The 21,991-nt window shown below is 37.6% G+C and overlaps 1 long non-coding RNA gene across 1 annotated transcript; it reads left to right on the top strand.

The window, feature by feature from the left end:
- The first annotated feature begins 4,063 nt into the window (after positions 1 to 4,063).
- On the top strand, positions 4,064 to 10,387 carry LOC118765410. The gene is made up of 3 exons (XR_005001273.1): positions 4,064 to 4,088; positions 5,800 to 5,810; positions 10,272 to 10,387. It is a non-coding gene; the product is annotated as an uncharacterized LOC118765410 (long non-coding RNA).
- The last annotated feature ends 11,604 nt before the right edge of the window (positions 10,388 to 21,991 follow it).

Below are 21,991 nucleotides of genomic sequence, written 5' to 3'. Positions count from 1 at the left end.
CGGTCTCTTGTCATTTCCTCGGTGAGACCTAAAGTTCGAAGGTCGTGCTTCACCACCTCATCCCAGGTTTTCCTGGGTCTGCCTCTTCCACAGGTTCCCTCAACAGCTAGGGTGTGGCACTTTTTCACACAACTATCTTCATTCATTCTCGCTACATGGCCATACCAGTGCAAACGTCTCTCTTGCACACTACAACTGATGCTTCTTAGGTCCAACTTTTCTCTCAAGGTACTTACACTCTGTCAAGTATAAACACTGACAATACACATCCATCAGAGCATACTGGCTTCATTTCTTACAAGCTTACGCATATCCTCAGCAGTCACGGCCCATGTTTCACTGCCATGTAGCATGGCTGTTCGTACACATGCATCATACAGTCTACCTTTTACTCTGAGCGAGAGGCCTTTTGTCCCTAGCAGAGGTAAGAGCTCTCTGAACTTTGCCCAAGCTATTCTTACTCTAGCAGTTACAGTTTCAACACACCCGCCCCCGCTACTGACTTGGTCACCTAGGTAACGGAAGCTATCAACTATTTCTAGTTTTTCTCCCTGAAATGTGGCGGAAGTTGCTCTCTGCGCATTTTCAGTGTTTATTGCTCCTGAGCATCTGCCACATACAAAAACTATCTTCCTAGTTAGCCTTCCCTTGATGTTGCTGCACCTCTTGTGTGTCCATAGCTTACACTTGGTGCATCTTATAGAGTTTCTACCTATGCCTTTCCTACAGATCGAGCAAGGCCATCTACCTGAAGGCGTTTGTGACTTGTCTACCTTCCTACTTATTAGGACTTTGGTTTTAGCTAGGTTGACTCTAAGGCCCTTCGATTCTAATTCTTGCTTCCACACCTGAAACTTCTCCTCCAGTTCTGATAGTGACTCAGCAATTAGAGCAAGGTCATCAGCATAGAGGAGCTCCCAGGGGCATCCTGTCTTGAATTCCTCCGTTATTGCCTGGAGGACTACGATAAATAGGAGGGGGCTGAGGGCTGAACCTTGGTGGACCCCTACCTCTACCCGGAATTCTTCACTGTACTCGTTGCCAACCCTCACCTTACTAACAGCGTCCCTGTACATGGCTTGCACAGCTCTCACTAACCATTCATCTATCCCTAGTTTCCTTATTGACCACCAGATAAGGGATCGGGGGACCCTGTTGAAGGCTTTCTCCATGTCAACGAAAGCCAGGTACAGGGGCTTATCTTTGGCTAGATATTTCTCCTGCAGCTGTCTTACCAGGAATATGGCATCAGTGGTGCTTTTCCCTGGCACAAATCCAAACTGCATCTCATCTAAACTAACTCTCTCTCTAATTAGTTGGGCTATGACCCTCTCCATAACCTTCATTACCTGATCCAACAGCTTGATACCTCTGTAATTATTTGTATCTAGGGCGTCACCTTTACCTTTGTAGCAGTTGACTATTATGCTGCTACACCAGTCATTGGGAATGACTCCTTCGTGTATCACCTGGTTAACTATACGGGTGACTAGGCTATAGCCGACACAACCAGATATTTTGAGCATCTCTGCAGTGATTCCTGATGGGCCTGAGGCTTTCCCTGTCTTCATGCTTCTAATTGCCTTAACTACCAAGGAACTGTCAACTCGGATAGCTGGTCCCTCTGTTGGGTTGACATTCGGCAGACTCTCTTTATCCTATTCATTTTCTTAATTAAGCAACCTTTCATAGTGGTGTCTCCAAACCTCTCTCTTTGCATCATCATTTAGCGCAAGTGAACCATCATCCATGCGAACACATTTCTCTCCTACCACATCATGATTCTCTCCCACACACTGTCTTGCAACGTGGAATACCTCAAGTCTTTGGTCCTCATGGTGCAGAACATTGGCAAATTTTTTCTCATCTGCTTCCCCTCTGGCTAAATAAACCTGTCTCCTAGCTTCTCATAACCAAATAATAAAAACTCCCAACACTAATCATAAATATAGCAATTATGTTAAACAGGCCAATTATAATAATATAAAAATTAACCTTAAGCATGATGAACATTATAGCATAAATAAAATTCATAGTAAGAACAAAAATCATAAAAATTAATGATAGCATAAACTGCAACTGTATAATTAAAAATAAGAATAGGAATATAAAGATAACAAAAATAAAAACATCAATAGCCAGAGTAAGACGACTAAGAATAATGATAAGAATAACACTAATAATAAAATTAATAATGATAATAAAAACATAGTCAAAAAGAAACCAATACCATGTATGAGAAAAAATGACTTTCTGAAAATAGATCAATGCTCAACCAAGGTAGACCCTGATAAAACCATATGGATAATATTTCCCTTCACTAAACATTTAAAGATGAATTTTATAAGATCTATTAGAAAGATTATTGATAAAAACTTTAAAAATACTAGAAACATATCAGATTTGAATTTTCAGTTTCTCCCAACCTTTTCAAGATGATATTATTCTTTTTACTCTTTTTATTTGTTTCAGTAATTTGACTGCAGCCATGCTGGAGCACTGCTTTTAGTTGAGCAAATCGACCCCAGGACTTATTCTTTGTAAGCCTAGTACTTATTCTATCAGTCTCTTTTGCCAAACTGCTAAGTTATGGGGACGTAAACACACTAGCATCAGATGTCAAGTGATGTTGGGGGAGACAAACATAGACACACAAACATATACACACACATACATATATATATACACATATACAACTGGCTTCTTTTCAGTTTCCATCTGCCAAATCCACTCACAAGGCTTTGGTCAGCCCGAGGCTATAGTAGAAGACACTTGCCCAAGGTACCACGCAGTCGGACTGAACCCAGAACCATGTGGTTGGTAAGCAAGCTACTTACTACACAGCCGTTCCTGCCCCTATATCTTCATTTAATAATAAGAAACTAGATCAATTCCATTAAAATCTGAACCTAAAACAAACAAAAATAATTTTTTTAAAAAAACAGAACATAATAAGTACAATTAGCAATATAAATACTCTTAATAACTACAACCCATATAATTCAACAAAGTCTAGAAATAACACCACATTACCTACACATAAAAATTGTAATTGTAGAGACTCAAATGTAGAGACTCAAAAAATGTAGTATACCATGCAACAATTATAACAAAGGATTTCTCAAAATATCATTATATTGGATGTACACAAAACTGGATCAAATCAAGAATTTCAAACCACAAATTGACCTTTAGGCACCAAAGCAAAATAAACAGTACTAGACTCTCAACAAAAATTTAACACCTCAAAAAAGACAATATTGATTTCATAATCCAATTTGCACCTTCTTACAAAATCAACAATAGATTCTGTAGATTATGCCTTGAAGAAAACTATAAAATAATGAATATGAAAGGGAACCTAATAAATACAAGAGATGCAAACGTTTTTCATGTAAACACATGGCAAAATTTTCACTAATCCTTTCACTAATCTAAAATAATTTAATATTATCATTTAATAGTATTATTTAATATCACACTTACTAATCTAAATAACATAACTTTTTTTATTTAACATTATCTAATAATGTTATTTAATATTATTTAATAATGATAACTGAAGGAAAAGTATGTATATATAGCCATATATGTATCTTGTGTCTATATATATATGAATATATATGTATATATATAGTTTTGCTTCTCTATATGCTTATTTAAATATCTGTAAATGTGTGTATATTTATCTCAATATACCTATATATGAATTTAATTACCTATATACTTCTGCATGTATACTAGAAAACTAGTTCTGGTACACACGTATGTATATGTATGCATATATGTAGGTATATGTATGTGTGTGTGTGTGTGTATGTATGTATATGTGCATGTATATACATATATATGCATAATATGTCTGTATTTGTATGTAACTGTGCATATGTATATGTATGTGGGTGCATATATATCTATATATGTATACATTTGCAGATCTATGTCTATATGTTTACTTTAATATCTGTTTGTAAGTGTATTTATATATATCTCAACATGCCTATATATGTATTAAATTATTTATAATCTTCTGCGTGCGTATGAATATATTAGTATGGGTACACATGTATGTATATATCTATACATGTGTATGTATATGCATATATATGTATGCATGTATGTATATATACAGATGTGTTTTAATTGGTATGTATCAATGTGTATGAAGCTGAGCATATGTATACGTGTGCATGTGTATGTGTATGTACATATGTATATGGGTGCATATGCATATCTATATACTTTTCTACTTGTGTATATACACATATACACATGTGTATATATAGGTATATGATAATTTTTTTTGTGCTTATATACAGGTATGCATCCACCCATGCACATTATTGCCTATAATATATATATGCAATTACTTTAATACAAAGACCCTCCCGGGTGAAGAATGTACCCCCCAGCATAGACTAGTCATTAGTGACTTTAGGCTCAAGGCCATAAGGATACCAAGATGCAGACCAATCCAGAAAAGAAGGATTTGGAAGCTAAAGAACCCTTCACATGGTCAGAAATTTAGGGATATCCTCATAAAGAAATTTGATGAGAAGGAAGAGGAGCTAAAGACCTCGGACATAGAGGGTAGCTGGAAATTCCATGGAACAGCTTACTAAGTGCCACACACTAAGTCTGCAGATGGTGCAAATTCCCTTCCAGACCTTCCATGGTGGTGGAATAATATGGTAGACAAAGCCATTAGAGCAAAGAAACAGGCCTGGAAAGACTGGAAGAGTGGGGGTAGCAAGGAACTGTACCAGATAGCCAGGAAGGAGGTTGGGCAACAGGTATACATAGCCAAGGGAGAAGCAGAAAAGAAGTTTGCCAATGTTCAGCGATGTGAGGCCCAAAGAACTGAAGTATTTTGGATTGCAAGACAATTTGTAAGAGAAAATTGTGATGTCACAGGAGAGAAATGTGTCTGCATGGATGATGGTGCACTTGCTTTTAATGATTCTGAAAAGAAAGAGGCTTGGAGAAGCTACTATGAAAGACTGCTGAACGTGGAGAATGAATGGGAGGAGGAGAGTCTGCCAAAGGTTGACCCAGTAGAGGGACCAGCTATCCAAATAGACAGCACCCTGGTAGATAAAGCAATTAAGGGTATGAAGCCAAGAAAAGCTCCCAGCCCATCAGGAATCACTGCTGAGATGCTTAAAATATATGATGGTGTGGGTAATAGCCTAGTCACCTGTATTGTAACCCAGGTAGTTCATGATGGAGTCATACCCAATGACTGGTGTAGAAGTACTATAGTCAATTGCTACAAGGGTAAAGGTGACAATTTAGATAGAAATAACTACAGGGGTATCAAACTGCTGGATCAGGTGATGAAGGTCATGGAAAGGGTCATAGCCCAACTAATTAGGGAGAGAGTCTGCTTAGATGAGATGCAGTTCAGTTTTGTGCCAGGTAGAAGCACTACTGATGTTATATTCCTGGTAAATACCTAGCCAATGACAAATCCCTATACTTGGCTTTTGTGGACTTGTAGAAAGCTTTTGACAGGGTCCCCAGATCCCTTATCTGGTGGGCGATGTGGAAACTAGGGATTCAAAAATGGTTAATAATGGCTGTACAGGCCCTAAACAGAGATGCCATTAGTAATGTTAGATTTGGCAATGAGTATAGTGAAGAATTCTGGGTAGAAGTAGGGGTCCATCAAGGATCAGCCCTCAGCTGCCTCTTATCCATCATAGTCCTGCAGAGGAATTCAAGACAAGTTGCCCCTGGGAGCTCCTCTATGCTGATGACCTGGCTCTCATAGCAGAATCACTACCAGAACTAAAGAAGAAATTTCAGGTGTGGAAGCAAGGTTTAGAATCAAAAAGCCTTAGAGTCAATGTTGCAAAAACCAAAGACCTAGTAAGCAGGAGGGCGAACTCATCTCACACTCCTCAAGTAGATGTCTCTGCTCGATCTTTAGAAAAGGTGTAGGTAGAAACTCCATAATATGCACCCAGTGTAAGCTATGGATGCATAATAGGTGCAGCAACATCAAAGGAAGATTAACTGAGAAGATAGCTTTCCTGTGCGGCAGATGCACAGGGGCAATAAACACCACAGATGCTCAGAAAACAAATTCCATCACACTTCAGGGGGAGAAGCTCGAAGTAGTTGATAGCTTCTGCTACCTAAGTGACCAAGTGTATAGTGGGGGTGAATGCTCAGAGAGTGTCACCACTAGAATAGCCTTGGCAAAGTTTAGAAAGCTTCTACTCCTACTGGTGACAACAGGCCTCTTGCTCAGAGCGAAAGGTAGATTGTGCGATGTATGTGTGTGAACTGCCATGCTTCATGGCAGCGAAACATGGGCCGTGACTGCCTAAGACATGCGTAGGCTCGAAAGAAATGAAGCTAGAATGATCCGCTGGATGTGTAATGTCAGTATGCACATACAACAGAGTGTAGGCGCCCTGAGAGAAATGTTGGACATAAGAAGCATCGGATGTGGCATGCAAGAGAGACGTCTGCGTTGATATGGTCATGTACTACGGATGGATGAGGAGACCTGTGTGAAGAAGAGCCACTCCCAAACAGTTGAAGGAACCCATGGTAGAGAGGGAGATCCAGGAAGACATGGGATGAGGTGGTGAAGCATGACCTTCGAACATTGGGCCTCACAGAGCCAATGACGAAAGACCGAGACCTCTGGAGATATGCTGTGACTAAGAAGACCTGGCAAATAAAGCGAGATCACAGCTGCAATCTACACCAGTGTTGCATAACCAGCCCACTCAAAAAGTACCTTTGGATCATAGGGAAACATGCCATGCTTGAGGAGACCTATTAAGTCAAGTATATCAACATCAAAATCAAATTAAACCACGATCAAATGGAAATTGTAGTTGTGGTTGATGCCAGTGCTGCCTTGACTGGCTCCCATGCCAGTGACATGTAAAAGCACCATCCAACATAGTCGATGCCAGCCCCCTCTGGCTCCTGAATAGGTGGCATATAAAAGCACCACCCAAATGTGGTTGATGCCAGCCCCCTCTGGCTCCTATGCCTGTGGCACATAAAAAGCACCCACTACACTCTCAGAGTGGTTGGCTTTAGGAAGAGCATCCAGCTGTAGAAACACTACCAGATCAGATTAGAGCCTGGTGTAATCTCCAGGCTTCCCAGACTCCAGTCAAACCATCCAACCCATGCCAGCATGGAAAATGGACTTTAAATGATGATGATGATATATATATATATATATTACATCTACTACATATGTGGAAAATCGGTGTGTGTTTGTTTGTGGCATTGTTAGCTAACTCCTCCTACATTGTTTTACTGATTTTGATGAAACTTGACACATGAGTAGAACTCATGTCTGGAAACCTTGTGACATACTTAGATTGCTGAAAAAATCGATAATACGACCACTGGAAGGGACCTTTATATCTACCTCATATAACTATTTTTTTTTAACACCCAATGGAAATAACCCATAGCACCTGTACAATATTTGTTTTTAAACATTCAAGGAAAATAACCCATTTCATTGTTTACGTTTGATTACTTTGAATATTGATTTTTTTTTGTGTGTCCTATTTCTAATTTTTGCAGACAATATCACTCTTATACTTTATTTGACACAGGAGTAGAACTCATGTCTGGAAACCTCATGACATACTTAGATTGTTGAAAAAATATCGATAATAGGGCACTTCCAATAGATCCTTCTATCTACTACACCACAATATAAAAAATATACATGTAGTATTACCCATTGTAATAGGTTTATCATATCTCCCTGAAAAAGTATATTTGTATAATTTCCTAACTGTATAAATGTATAAAGATTCATTGGATTTCGAAAATCTGCCTGTACTGTATCACCAATCAGCATAGAGTGAATGTTAAATAGATTGGAATGAGTTTATATTTAATTCTCTTGTAAAAGATAGTAGGAAAAATAGAAAGAAAAAATAGAGAGAAAAAAATAAAAAATAAGAAATAAAGAATAAGAGTAATGGAAGTAAATGACAATAGAAGCAAAAGACAAGAGTAATAAAAGCAAAAATAATAAAAGTAAAAATAAGGATAATAAAGTTAGATCCACATAAATAAGAATTAGCCAAATTAGGCTAAAGTGACAAAAGAGATAAAAACAAAAGAAATAAGGACATAAAGTAGAGTAAGAGATAAAGAGATAGGATAATAAAGGGCTAAGATTTTGGCTTTGATGAGATGGTGGTGGCGAGCTGGCAGAGATGTTAGCATGCCGGGCAAAATGCTTAGCAGTATTTCGTCTGCCGTTACGTTGTGAGTTCAAATTCCGCCAAGGTCAACTTTGCCTTTCATCCTTTCAGGGTCGATAAATTAAGTACCAGTTACGCACTGGGGTCGATGTAATCGACTTAATACTTATGTCTGTCCTTGTTTGTCCTCTCTATGTTTAGCCCCTTGTGGGTAATAAAGAAATAGGTAGTGGTCATAAATAATTTCTTATTTTGACCACTTGTTGAAATACAGATTGAGGTTGTAATTTGATATCGCTGTGATGAATGGTCAGTTTACACTAAAATAACTTACGACTAAAAATTACTAGCTTTATAAGTTTATAGTATATGTATATGTGTGTGCATACACACACTCATACATATATATATATATATATATATGCTAACATGCCTCATTAGCACAGCATTAAATACATGGATTTACACATACATCTCCACACATATCTACAGTTACACCCTAGTAAATATATACATACACTACTATATCCACCTATCCTTAAGCATATGTACAAATATAGATATGAATACACACACATACACACACCTATATCTTTACACAAACATATATATATATATATACACACATATACATACATATATACACACACACACACATATATGCATATATACATACACACATGTATACACATATATATATCTCCATGTGTAGTATTCACATACATTCACGTACTTCCATCCATGTGTATACATACATACATTACATCTTATAAGTGTATATCTTGTTTATGAGTACATAACAGTTATAATTTAATATACTATTCTCCATAGATTGAGTTCCATATATTTAAAAGTTTTAAAAATGTTTTTTATCTGTCTATGACAAATCTAATAAGCCTATCATTAAGTAGCTATAAGTTGGAGTGATGGATTATCAGTAAAGGGAATGAATTGAAAGGAAAGAAATAAAAGAAATAAATATACACATAAGTGATAAAAGGGAGTAGTAGGGAGTAGCAAATTAACAATAAATGAAGTAATTGGTATAGAGGTATAAGTTTCTATAAGAATAGAGCTATGTCAGAATCAATTTTTTAAAAAAGGGAGTTTTACAAGGATCATTTTTTTAAAAAAAACGTAATAGTGAAAGGGCATTAGAAGTAGTAAAATACTGACAGCTTAAACTGGTGATGTTAGAAAGATGTTGTAAGATATCAAGAATGTATCAATAATATATCAATAATATATCAAAATCCATCAAATATATTTGGAAATGTTCAAAAGATATCTGACATGATACATAAAAAGATAAATAATAATAAATAATAATAGGTTACAAAGAGGTAAAGAGCAAAGTGAAAATGTAAAGAATAAAATAAGCTGAAATGAATATTAAGATGGAAGTTAAAGATAAAATACAAAGAAAACATTATAATAATTGTAATAATATAATAATACAATAGTAATAATATAGTGATTGAAAAAATATATATTGATTGGAGAAATTTCAAGATTATCCAATTGTGTAAATTATACTCCTATTTTGATTGCTTAGGAAGTGTATGAATTTGAAAAAGTCTATGTTCCTATTTACCCATGATTACTAGTATAATATTACTATAAACATTACTGAAGTTATTATTGTTGGCTGGTAATGATATTCTTAATTATAGACTCAATGACTAGATTATTTATATATGTTCTGTATAAATAAGTCTAAAGTTCTCAAATTGATTAATACGTGCCTACTATATGGGGTCAGAATTTAGTTAGGTGAAAGTAAACTGAATAAGTAAGTAGTAGGGGGTAAAACTAGGAGTTGTTAATCCAATGCCTGAATAGTGGCAGGAGGGAGCAGATGATGGAAATTCCAAAAGGGACAACATCAAGAAGGGATTAAAGTAGCATATTGTAGGATGTAGTAATTCCTACAAAACCTCTTGGTAAACAATTCAAACTTTGTATGAGTTCATACCTCAAAGAATTCAAGCTGTAATTACTGCCAAAGGCAGGCCTACCCCTATTAAAATAGGTGTTTCCATTATTTTGTCCAACCCCTGTGTATAAAAGTGAGATTGTGTGTGTGTAAGCCTGCATAACTTCTGAAGTTCACAACTGATCTTCTCCAAACTGGTACTATACATTACTTATGTTCTAGAGATGGTTTTAGACTCTTAAAAGTTTTCACATAATGAGTAATGGACCCTCTGGGAGCAAAAAATACCCTTCCTGGGTTACGTGGAGAAGGGAGGTAACTCTTTGCAAAGTAACTTTCAGAAATTGATTGTCTCCCTTACATCCATTGGTAAAAAAAATTATCGCAATTTCCATTGGCTGTGTGAAAGAATAATACTGGCTCCAAAAAACAGCACTGTATGTAAAATTAATGAGCAGCTATTGCAGTACCTTTCTGGAAGTCCTCACATCTATAAGTCAGTTGATACAATCCTAGTTCCAGAAAAGGTGGTATTTTGAACAGTCATGAGTTCATTTCCCGGTGATGTGTTGTGTCCTTGAGCAAGACACTTTATTTCACATTACTCCAGTCCACTCAGCTGGCAAAAATGAGTAGTACTTGTATTTCAAAGGGCAGCCATGTCACACTTTGTATCATGCTGAATCTCCCTGAGAGCTACATTAAGGGTACACATGTCTGTGAAATGCTCAGCCACTTGCATGTTAATTTCACAAGCAAGCTGTTCTGTTGATCATATCCGCTGGGACCTCATGGTCATAACTGATGGAGTGCTCTCCTATATATATATATATATATATATATATATACATATGGATGGATGGATGTATTCTTTTATTCTTTTACTTGTTTCAGTCATTTTGACTGTGGCCATGTTGGAGCACTGCCTACTTTGTTTTGTGAGCCTGGTACTTATTTTATCAGTCTCTTTTGCTGAACTGCCAAGTTATAGGGATGTAATCACACCAACATCGGTTGTCAAGCGATGGGGGGGGGAGACAAACATAGACACAAACACATAAGTATATAGATACATACATATATATATATATATATGACAGACTTATTTCAGTATCCGTCTACCAAATCTACGCACAAGACTTTGGTCAGCCTGAGGCTATAATAGAAGACACTTGCCCAAGGTACCATGCAGTGGGACTGAACTCCAAACCATGTGGCTGGGAAGCTAGTAAGTGGGAAGGCTGCACCAGACTCCAGTCTGATTTGGCATGGTTTTCTACAGTTGGATGCCCTTCCCTTGGATGGCTATAGTAGAAGACACTTGCCCAAGGTACCATGCAGTGGGACTGAACACCAAACTGTGTGGCTGGGAAGCTGGTAAGTGGGAAGGTTGCACCAGACTCCAGTCTGATTTGGCATGGTTTTCTACAGTTGGATGCCCTTCCCTTGGATGGCTATATTAGAAGACACTTGCCCAAGGTACCATGCAGTGGGACTGAACTCCAAACTATGTGGCTGTGAAGCTGGTAAGTGGGAAGGCTGCACCAGACTCCAGTCTGATTTGGCATGGTTTTCTACAGTTGGATGCCCTTCCCAACACCAACCACTCTGAGAGTGTAATGGGTGCTTTTATATGCTACTGGCATGGGTGCCTTTTGTGTGACACCAGTATCTACCATGACAGCAATTTTACTGGGCTTAATGAGTCTTCTTCTCAAGCATGATATAATGCCGAAGGTCTTGCTTAGGATACTGTACAGTGGGATGAAACACAGAACCTCATGGTTGCAATACACATTTCTTAAACATACAGCCATGCTCTGATAATTCAACAATATTATCTGAATCATGAAGGTCTCAAGCTGGCAGAAATGTTAGCCCGTTGAGCAAAATGCTTAGTAGTATTTCATCTGTCTTTACATTCTGAATTTAAATGCCACCAGGATCAACTCTGCCTTTCATCATTTTGGAGTCAATAAAATAAATATCAACACTTGGGTCAATGTAATCAATTTACTCCTTACCCTGAAATTGCCAGCCTCGTATCAAAATTTGATTGAATCATACTTGCATCCAATTGGATAAGTGTGAAGATATTTCTCTAAAATCCTTAACTTCATAGATTCTTAATATAGTCTGTCTTAGGAAAGGCCATTCTTCATATTAAGTGAGCAGATTCTTAGATAAGATTCCAAAACACAATAGATTTATTTGAAGAATGGATAAATAGGTTAAACACATATATTAACCCTTTTGATACAACATTTCTGTTAATTTTAATAATTCTTTTTTTCTTTAATTTCTTTTATTTGTTCCAGTCATTTGACTATGGTCATGCTGGAGCACCGCCTTTAGTTGAGCAAATCGACCCCAGGACTTATTCTTTGTAAGCCTAGTACTTATTCTAGGCCAAACCACTAAGTTACGGGGGACGTAAACACACCGGCATCGGTTGTCAAGCGATGTTGTGGGGACAAACACAGACATATATACACACACATACATATATATATACATATATACGACAGGCTTCTTTCAGTTTCCGTCTACCAAATCCACTCACAAGGCTTTGGTCAGCCTTGCCCAAGGTGCCACGCAGTTGGACTGAACCCGGAACCATGTGGTTGGTAAGCAAATTACTTACCACACAGCCACTCCTGCGCCTAACTGAAGAATATATGAAAATAACTTTACTATTATTAAGCAGGTGTCTGAAAACATAAATTAACATGGAAGATTTTAATTTATATCACTTTAATACAGGAAGTTAGTATCATATAACCATTGCCAGTTTCATGTAGTTTGTTATCAAAAGCTTTAAAGAAACTTACATTAAAGGCCTTTCTCTTTCTACTTTTGGTGGCTGTTGATGTTATTCTTAAAGTTGTTGCTGTTGTTGTAGTTATTGTATAACCACAGGTAAGGTTTTCTTTCCAGACTTTATGTACTCTAAACTACACTGTATGTTCCAATGTCACTATTTTTTTCTGTGATGGTAGGATTTAATTTGAGGACAATTTGGGTGTTATTTCCAGTAAAACAAACAACCACATACAGGTCTAATTTTTCTCTTGTCTTTTTGTTGTTGCTGTCTTTTTTTCTTTGTAAATAGTTATATTAAATTAAGACGGGTGAAATATTGTGATGTGATAAATTTAATTTAAATTTAATTATGTAATGTAATTCACTTGTCATTTAACTCTAAGCGAGTATTCATTTAGAGAGAAAGAGAGAACTACGAAGATCTGAAACGTTCCAGCCATGACCATCCCGGACTTTTTCTTGGGCACACATTCTAACTACCTTATCAAATAACATTTTCCTTTATGAAGAAGGTAGTGTGAGTCAAGTGATTTGGCTGCTATTTTTAGCAAAGTTTGTGATTATGAACAGAGTTCCTCCTTGACTCATAATTTCGTGTAACAGAGCAGAGTGTGAAATTTAGTAATGTAGTAGTTTAGCCCCGGGTCAGCTTTGATCAAGCAGACCAATGATCAAATGGCAATCTCACAATGACCATCTTGTCTTTTTTAGTATTTCAGACACAGTGTCCCAAAGACCACAATATCCAGTGTGTCTTTTCTTCTTTTTTTAAAGACCCAGCAGTATGATTTGAGGAGATTTGGCTGCTATTTCTAGCAGGTTGACTGACCATGCAGTGGCTACCTCACCAACTTGTTGCAAATAAAATCCTGACTAAGCAGACTTATGATCAAAAGTATACCAGCTTTGACCATCCTGTCTCTATTCCTATGTGCAGGAATCCCAGAGCCACATAACCTTACCCAACATATCCTTTGAAGATAGCAAGGAGTGATTTAGAAGAGATTTGCTGTTATTTCTAGCAGCTTAAGTGACCGTGAAGAGGTTCCCTCAGCTCATTGCTGGCCCGTATAGAAAGTAAAGTGGTCAATAGTCTTACCATAATTTAATGATGTAAGAATGCAGTGGAACACTTCCAATATTTTTAAGTTGACAAAAACAGCTTACGTCTCTGGATCATAACTTATTGCAATATTATGATTGTTCGATCTTCTGTTTTTTCAATTTGTAGAAGTGTAATCCTTTAGTCTTCTGTTTTCTCTCACACTCTCTCTTTCTCTGCACCGTGAAAAGGCAGGAATGTTGCTACCATGTTGTTGTAAATAGTCTTTAGGAATGTATGTAAGTGAATGTGTGCTATGTATGTATATACGTACGCACATGTATTATATATATATATGTATATATAAATGTATGTATTATATGCTTGTGTGAGAGTGTGTGAATGTAAGGTATTTTATGAGAAGCGGGGGGAAATATTAAGTTATGAAAGCTTAAAAATACTATAATATTTTAGTGTTACTGAGTTTTGTTTTGCTTTAGTTATTGTTTAACCCTAGGTCAAACCCTTATAAAGCCAACCTATGAACTATGGTCATCCAGACCTTTTTTTCTATAAGTACAACAGTAAGATAGCAACAACCTGGTAGTATCTGTTCTGGCTCACTGCACACTGAGTTCAAATCCCGCCAAAGTCAACGGTATCTTTCATTCTTTCTGGGTCAATAAAGAACCAGTCTAGCAACGAAGGTAATTATTCTTCTCATTTTTTCTTTTTTTCTTTTTTTTTCGTTTGGAAGATTTTGGCTGTATTCAAGCGAGAGGAGGGATGAGTTCCACCAGGCTTAAAATGCGCAACACATGCACTACATCATAAGAGTTTCCACTGACACCATCAGAAGTTGATGGTTCGAGGGAAAGAATGGACTACAAAATAGTAGAGCTGATATTTTGGGAGACAGAGATTTGGCTGCTTTTTCTAGCAGTTTCGTAATCCTATGTTTTTCCCCCTCACCAAAGATATTGACACTTTCACGTTCGGTTGCCGACGAGTCGGAAACAACAGGAATGGATTTGTCGCTCACATTTTAGTAGTTCTAACTGTGAATTATAGTAGTTCCAATAGTAGTTGTTGTTGTGGTGGTGGTGGTGGTGATGTTGGTGTTGGTGGCAGTGATGTTAAAGCCGGTCCAACATCAGATGATGATGATATTATTATTATTATTATTATTATTGGTACTATTATGATTATAACAATAATAAAAATATTGAAATGTGCATATTATCCATATTGTTCTTCTGATTGCTAATGTAAACGTTCGCAGTGTTGTATAAACAGACTGACTTTTGGCAGAGTACATATGTTTGTGTGTGAGAGAGAGAGAGAAGGAATAAGACTAGCTAGAAGAGAGGGCTGTGGTGAAAGTGGAAGAATTAGATAGTGGAGGGTAGAAATAAAAGTTTGGGTTCGGTGTGAGATAAGAGAAGAAAGGGAGAGTGACAAGATATGGGAGAGAGATGAAGCGCTGGAAAAAGAATAAGAAGAGTAAAGGAGGTGGAGGAAAAGTTGAAATACTTGGAAGGAGAGAGTAATAGAAGGGAGAGAGAGAACAAGAAAAAGGAGAGTTGGTAATACAGAGAGGGAATGGAGGAAGAGCGAAGTGAGTAACAAGAAAGGAGGGGAAAGAGTTTGAGTGAGAGGAGAAAAAAGTGGGTGGGTAGAGGGAGAGAAAAAGAAACGCAAAATAGAATAAGAATGAAAGGAGAACAAGCCCAAAAGCTAAAAATTGTTTTTAAAAAAACAACAATGAACAATGAACAATGAAAAAAAGTGAAAGAAAGAAAGAAAGAAAGATAGAAAGACAGAAAGAAAGAAAGAAAGAAAAGATAATCTATTCAGTACTGAGTCATAAATATGTTCTTAACACAAGCATAAAGTTGTTTTTGAAGTCACATGGGCCGGCCTTATACACAGACATTCAATTTATAAAGGCTTCTCACAAAATAACCACCTTGCTCACAGCTACACTCTGTAACCTTTTAGTAAACTTTCTACAGACCATTCATGTTTATTACTTGGACAAAATAGTAGTTTCGTTATCGGTAAAATACTTAATGTAGTGAATATACTAAAACCTCTAATTAGAAATATTTCATGTTGTGAGAAAGTGATGTTACTTTAAAAACTAAAATTATTTAGGCATGGCTTCGTGGTAAGAAGTTTGCTTCCCAACCACATGGTTCCAGGTTCAGTCCCACTGCTTGGCACCTTGAACAAGGGTGTTTTACTATAGGCTTAGGTTGATCAAAGCCTTGTGAGTGGATTTGGTAAACAGAAACTGAAAGTAGTTTGTCAAATATGTGTGTGTATTTACATGTATGTGTCTTTGTGTCTATGTTTGTACCCCCACCATCACTTGACAACTGATGTCAGTGTGCTTATGTCCCTGTAACTTAGCGGCTCGGCAAAAGAGACCGATAGAATAAGTACTAGGCTTACAAAGAATAAGTCCTGGGATTGATTTCTTTGACTAAAAACCCCTTTAAGGTAGTGTGCCAGCATGGCTGCAGTCAAATGACTGAAACAAATAAAAGAATAAAAGAATATATTTTTTAAAGTTTTAAGAAGGTAACACATCTCAAGACATGTTTCAGTCTTATTAAACATCCTCGATGAAGTATAGACTTTCTTAACAAAATAGTAGTAGTAGATCCACATTGTTCAGACCATCTTCCTTTTTTATGGCTACATTTTATAATTCAATATCTCTACAACTCATGGACGTGCTTAAAAGAAATTTAAAAAACAGCACTGCACCCTTGACTTTCAGAAACATTTTCCATGCTCAGAATTGTTGAAGCATGGAATGCACTACACAATCAGTTGTTAGCTGCAAGGACACTGCATTGAAAATTCTATACTTTCTGAAATTCACCTACACTACTCCTGATGTGCCTATGCATATTTTCCTCCTCATTGCCCTTTTGCTATTCACTTTTCTGTCTTTTTGTGCTTTATCCTGTGTACTCTGTATGTACTTGTAGCTTTCGTTGCAGTCTTTCTTTTAGTTAACTTATGTCTGCTTTCTGTCTCCTATTTTACCCTTTTCCCAACAAGCTTAAGGCACCTGAGCACAATAAGCTCTTTATTAGTGTTATTATAAAGGCAGTGAGCTGGCAGAATCATTAGCATGCCGGGCAAAGTGCTCAGCAACATTTCGTCAGTGTTAACATTCTGAGTTCAAATTCTACCAAGGTTGATTTTGCCCGCCCTCCTTTAAAAGTCAATAAAATAAGTACTAGTTGAGCACTGGGGTCGGTGTAATTGATTTACCCCTGCTTCCCTGAAGTTACTGGCCTTGTGTTAAAATTTGAAATCATTATTATTATTATTATTAAGGCAGTGAGCTGGCAGAATCGTTAGCATGTCAAGTGAATTGCTTAGCAGTATTTCGTCTGCTACTATGTTCTGAATTCAAATTCCGCCGTGATCAACTTTGCCTTTCATCCTTTTGGGGTTGATTAAATAAGTACAAGTTACGCAATGGGGTCGATATAATCGACTTAATCCGTTTATCTGTCCTTGTTTGTCCTCTCTGTGTTTAGCCCCTTGTGGGTAGTAAAGAAATAGGTATTTTGTCCGTCAAATTTCACCAAGGTCAACTTTGCCTTTCACCCTTTCAGAGTCGATTAAATAAGTACCAGTACCCTTCCCCTGAAACTGCTGGCACTGTTACCAAATTTGAAACCATCAACATCGTTCCTCAGAAAACATCTACAGATTGCTATTGCTGCTGTTGTTGTTGTTACTGCTTCTGATGCTGTTGTTATTGCTGCTGCTGCTGTTGTTTAACCCCAGGTTAGCCTTTATCCAGCAGCAGACTTCCGATCATAGGTATTCAAGCCATGACTATACAGCTATCATTTGCTTTTTGTTTTGTTTTGCAGGAATTATATATTTTAGACTACATTTCAGTTGGTATCTTTTATTTTTTACTTGCCATATTATGGCACCATCTTGAAGGGTTTTAGTTGAATGAATCCACCCCAGTACTTATTTTTTCCTTTATAAGTTTGGTACGTATTCTATCAGTGTGTTTTTCACTGAACCACTAAGTTAAAGGGACGTAAACACACTAACACCAGTTGTCAAGTGGTAGTGGGAAAGAAACACACACACACACACACACACATGGTGACCACTCTGCACATGTTTCATTCTAATTAGACCTCTTCAGTGAAACAGTCTTAACGATGCTGTTAGACCTTAAGATGATTTATATAAAGATACTTAATGAATAAACAGTGATGGATTTGGCTACTAAAAAAAAATGATTGGAAATTATACTGCAGAGAAGTTATACTGCAGGGATAACTCCTGCATGAGAAAAACAAACAGCAGAGTCAAATAAAACAGAATGTGTCATGAGTGAGTGTCATTTTTATAACATACATGCTGGATGTAAAAAAACACCTGTCCTGATGCCACATAAAAAGCACCTGTGCTGGTGCTACATAAAAAGCACCTGTGCTGGTGCCACATAAAAAGCACCTGTGCTGGTGCTACGTAAAAAGCACCTGTGCTGGTGCCATGTAAAAAACACCCATACAGGTACCATGTAGAAAAGCACCCATGCTGGTGCCATATAAAGGACATCCAGTACACTCTGTAAAGTAGTTGGCATTAGGAAGGGCAATAAGTCATAGAAACCATGCCAAAACAGATAACTGGAGCCTGAGCAGCTCTCTGACTGACCAGCTCCAGTCAAACCATCCAACACATACCAGCAAGGAAAATGGACATCAAATGATGATGATGATGATGATGCATGGCTCATGAGAGAGATTTCAATTGGTACATTGATCTGAATCCTGTGAATATTTGAGGGGCCTTTTTCTGAAAAAAAAACCCCATCACAGAACCCTTGCATTTTGAGAAAACACCCCCACCTCTACCCTGGGCTCTGAAAGCATTCTTGGAGGTCCTGCATGACTGCTTGACAATCCCATTGATGTTATCTACATTCCAATGAAAGAGCTTTGTTTCTAGGTTAGAAACTGGCTCCTCTACCCTTGGTGAGAAATTCTAAAAATAAAGTCAAAACAAAATAGAACAAAACATAACAATAAAGCATGCATACACATAAAGATATATAATACATATACTCACACATACATATATACTCATACACACACACACAAACATACATACACATACATATTGTATACATACCTATATATGTATGTATGTATAATAATAATAATAATAATGAAATTATTGTATACAGTGCTCAGGTGCACCACAACATGTCAGAAAGTGCATATAAAGTACATGCAGTAATGTAGAAATGTCTGGAAAGCGAACAATGTATGAGTTAGATACATGCTTGTGTGTGTATGGAGGGGAGAAAATCAAGTGTAGTGTTGGCGAATCTCAGGAAGCATGGAAGTTTTGAAGGATGCAGTGCTCCGACAACTAATAACAGATGCCAGCAGCTTGTTCCATGCTTCAGCAACTCTCAGCGTGAAAAAATGTTTCCTGAAGTCATGGGAGCTGTGCTGTTTTCTTACTTTGTAAATATGTCCACGGGTGTTAGATGGGTGGAGTTTGAAAAGGTGCTCAGAGTTATTGTTTGTACGATGGTTGATAATTTTATGGGTGTCTGCCAAGTCAGCTGCCAGACGTCGGAGTTTCAATGTGTCCATGCCCAGGGAAGTAAGGCGTTCAGGATATGGCAAATGCCTGATGGAGGGTATTCTTTTGGTTGCACGTTGCTGAACAGCTTCCAGACGATTGATATCCTGGGCAAGATAGGGGTTCCAGACCGGTGATGCAAATTCCAGGTGAGGTCTTACCATAGCTATATAAAGCCGGAGAGCGGCTCACAAAGGATTTGGTGAGTGATGCCAAGATACCCTCAGCCTTCTTGACAATTTTAGCGATGTGTTTTGTCCAACGCAAATCTCTATCGACAATAACACCCAGGTCACGTTCACATGAAGACTTTTTGAGACTAGTGTTGTGGAGGGAGTAGGTGGACACTGGGTTTCTCCTCCCAAAATGCATGGTGGTACATTTGTCCACAGCCAGCTTGAGTTGCCAGTCCATGATCCACTGCTGCATTGTGTTCAGGTCTGCTTGCAATAGAGATCTATAGTGTACAGGATTTGACCTCTTTATTTCGAGGTACAGCTTGATGTCATCTGCATATTTCAGCACTGTAGCATTCTTTAAGTTGGCATCTATGTCATTAACATATGCAACAAATAAAAGGGGGCCAAGAACAGATCCCTGTGGTACACCAGATGTCATCTCATAGGGCGAAGAGTGCTGTCCTAGAACTGTGACAACCTCTTTTCGGCTGAAAATAAAGGATTCAACCAGTTATAGAGTTCGTCTCTTACACCCAACGCAGAAAGCTTCACCATAAGTCTTTTGTGTGGCACAGAGTTAAAAGCCTTAGCAAAGTCCAGGTAAACAACATCCACCAGGATCCGCGATCAGTGATTTGGCTAACGTCCTCAAGAAACTCGATGAGTTGATTACAGCAGCTGGAGTTAGGAATAAATCCGAATTGTGACGGCTGGATGAGGCTGTGAGACTTCCAGAAGTTCCAGAGGGTTTCTCTGATACAGGATTCCATCAGTTTGGAGATGCAGCTAGTAAGACTGACGGGGCGATAGTTGGCAGGCGATGTGCGGTCGCCTTTTTTGAACAGAGGGATGACACTGGCAGTTTTCCACTGTTCTGGAGTAACACCATTGTCAAGACAGAATTGGAAGAATAGAGAAAGTTGGCTTAGAAGAAAGTACCCACCGCGTTTGAGAAGTAGGTATGTAACACCATCGAGACCAGGAGAGGCATAATTGCGTTTATGTATGTATGTATGTATATGTATACACACAGATATGCATACACAAACACATACATGTACATATACATACACAAATATATATATATATACATATATATATATACACACACATACATATCTACATACAGACATACATACATGAGAGGTAGAGGAAGAGAAGGAAAGAAAGAGTGTGTGTGTGCATGCACATGCCATAAAGCAATCAAGACTGCATGAGCAACAACCACAACTACTACTACTATACTACTACTACTACTACACTACTCCTGCTGCTACCATATTGTTATATGAACTTTACAAGAGGGCAAGCCAGTTCAATGTCATATATACATATATATACACATAAAATAGCACAGAGTTTTCAAAAACCAGTGGATTGTGTAATAAAATTCAGCTCCAACTGGTTACACCAACAATAGTGTAACTGATGTTCAGGCAATCTGATGGGCTGGCTTTCTTTATTTGCATTAATTTGTGAATTGTATAACGCTGAGCATACATATCAAAGCAACCATGAGTGCATAGTTCCTGTCATGCATGAAATTAATACCACTTTCTCTTTACTCTTTTACTTGTTTCAGTCATTTGACTGTGGCCATGCTGGAGCACCGCCTTTAGTCGAGCAAATCGACCCCAGGACTTATTCTTTGTAAGCCTAGTACTTATTCTATTGGTCTCTTTTGCCGAACCGCTAAGTTACGGGGACGTAAACACACCAGCATCAGTTGTCAAGCAATGTTGGGGGGACGAACACAGACACACAAATATATACACATACATATACATAATATATAATATATATATATATATATATATATATATATATATATATATATATATTATATTATGCATATATACGATGGGCTTCTTTCAGTTTCCGTCCACCAAATCCACTCACAAGGCTTTGGTCAGCCCAAGGCTATAGTAGAAGACACTTGCCCAAGGTGCCATGCAGTGGGACTGAACCCGGAACCATGTGGTTCATAAGCAAGCTACTTACCACACAGCCACTCCTACGCCTACATGAAGTTTTCAAAATGGTCATAACCTTATCGAAGTCTCATCTGGTTAAATAAATATACTCCCCATGAAATAATTTCATCAATTTGATTTTCTGGTTTTACAGTTACATGGGCAGTCTACATAACACTTTGTAA

This window comes from Octopus sinensis, linkage group LG11 (genome assembly GCF_006345805.1).
Source record: "Octopus sinensis linkage group LG11, ASM634580v1, whole genome shotgun sequence".
Classification (NCBI taxonomy): Eukaryota; Metazoa; Mollusca; class Cephalopoda; order Octopoda; family Octopodidae; genus Octopus; species Octopus sinensis.
This window is presented reverse-complemented; position numbering and strand designations above follow the sequence as displayed.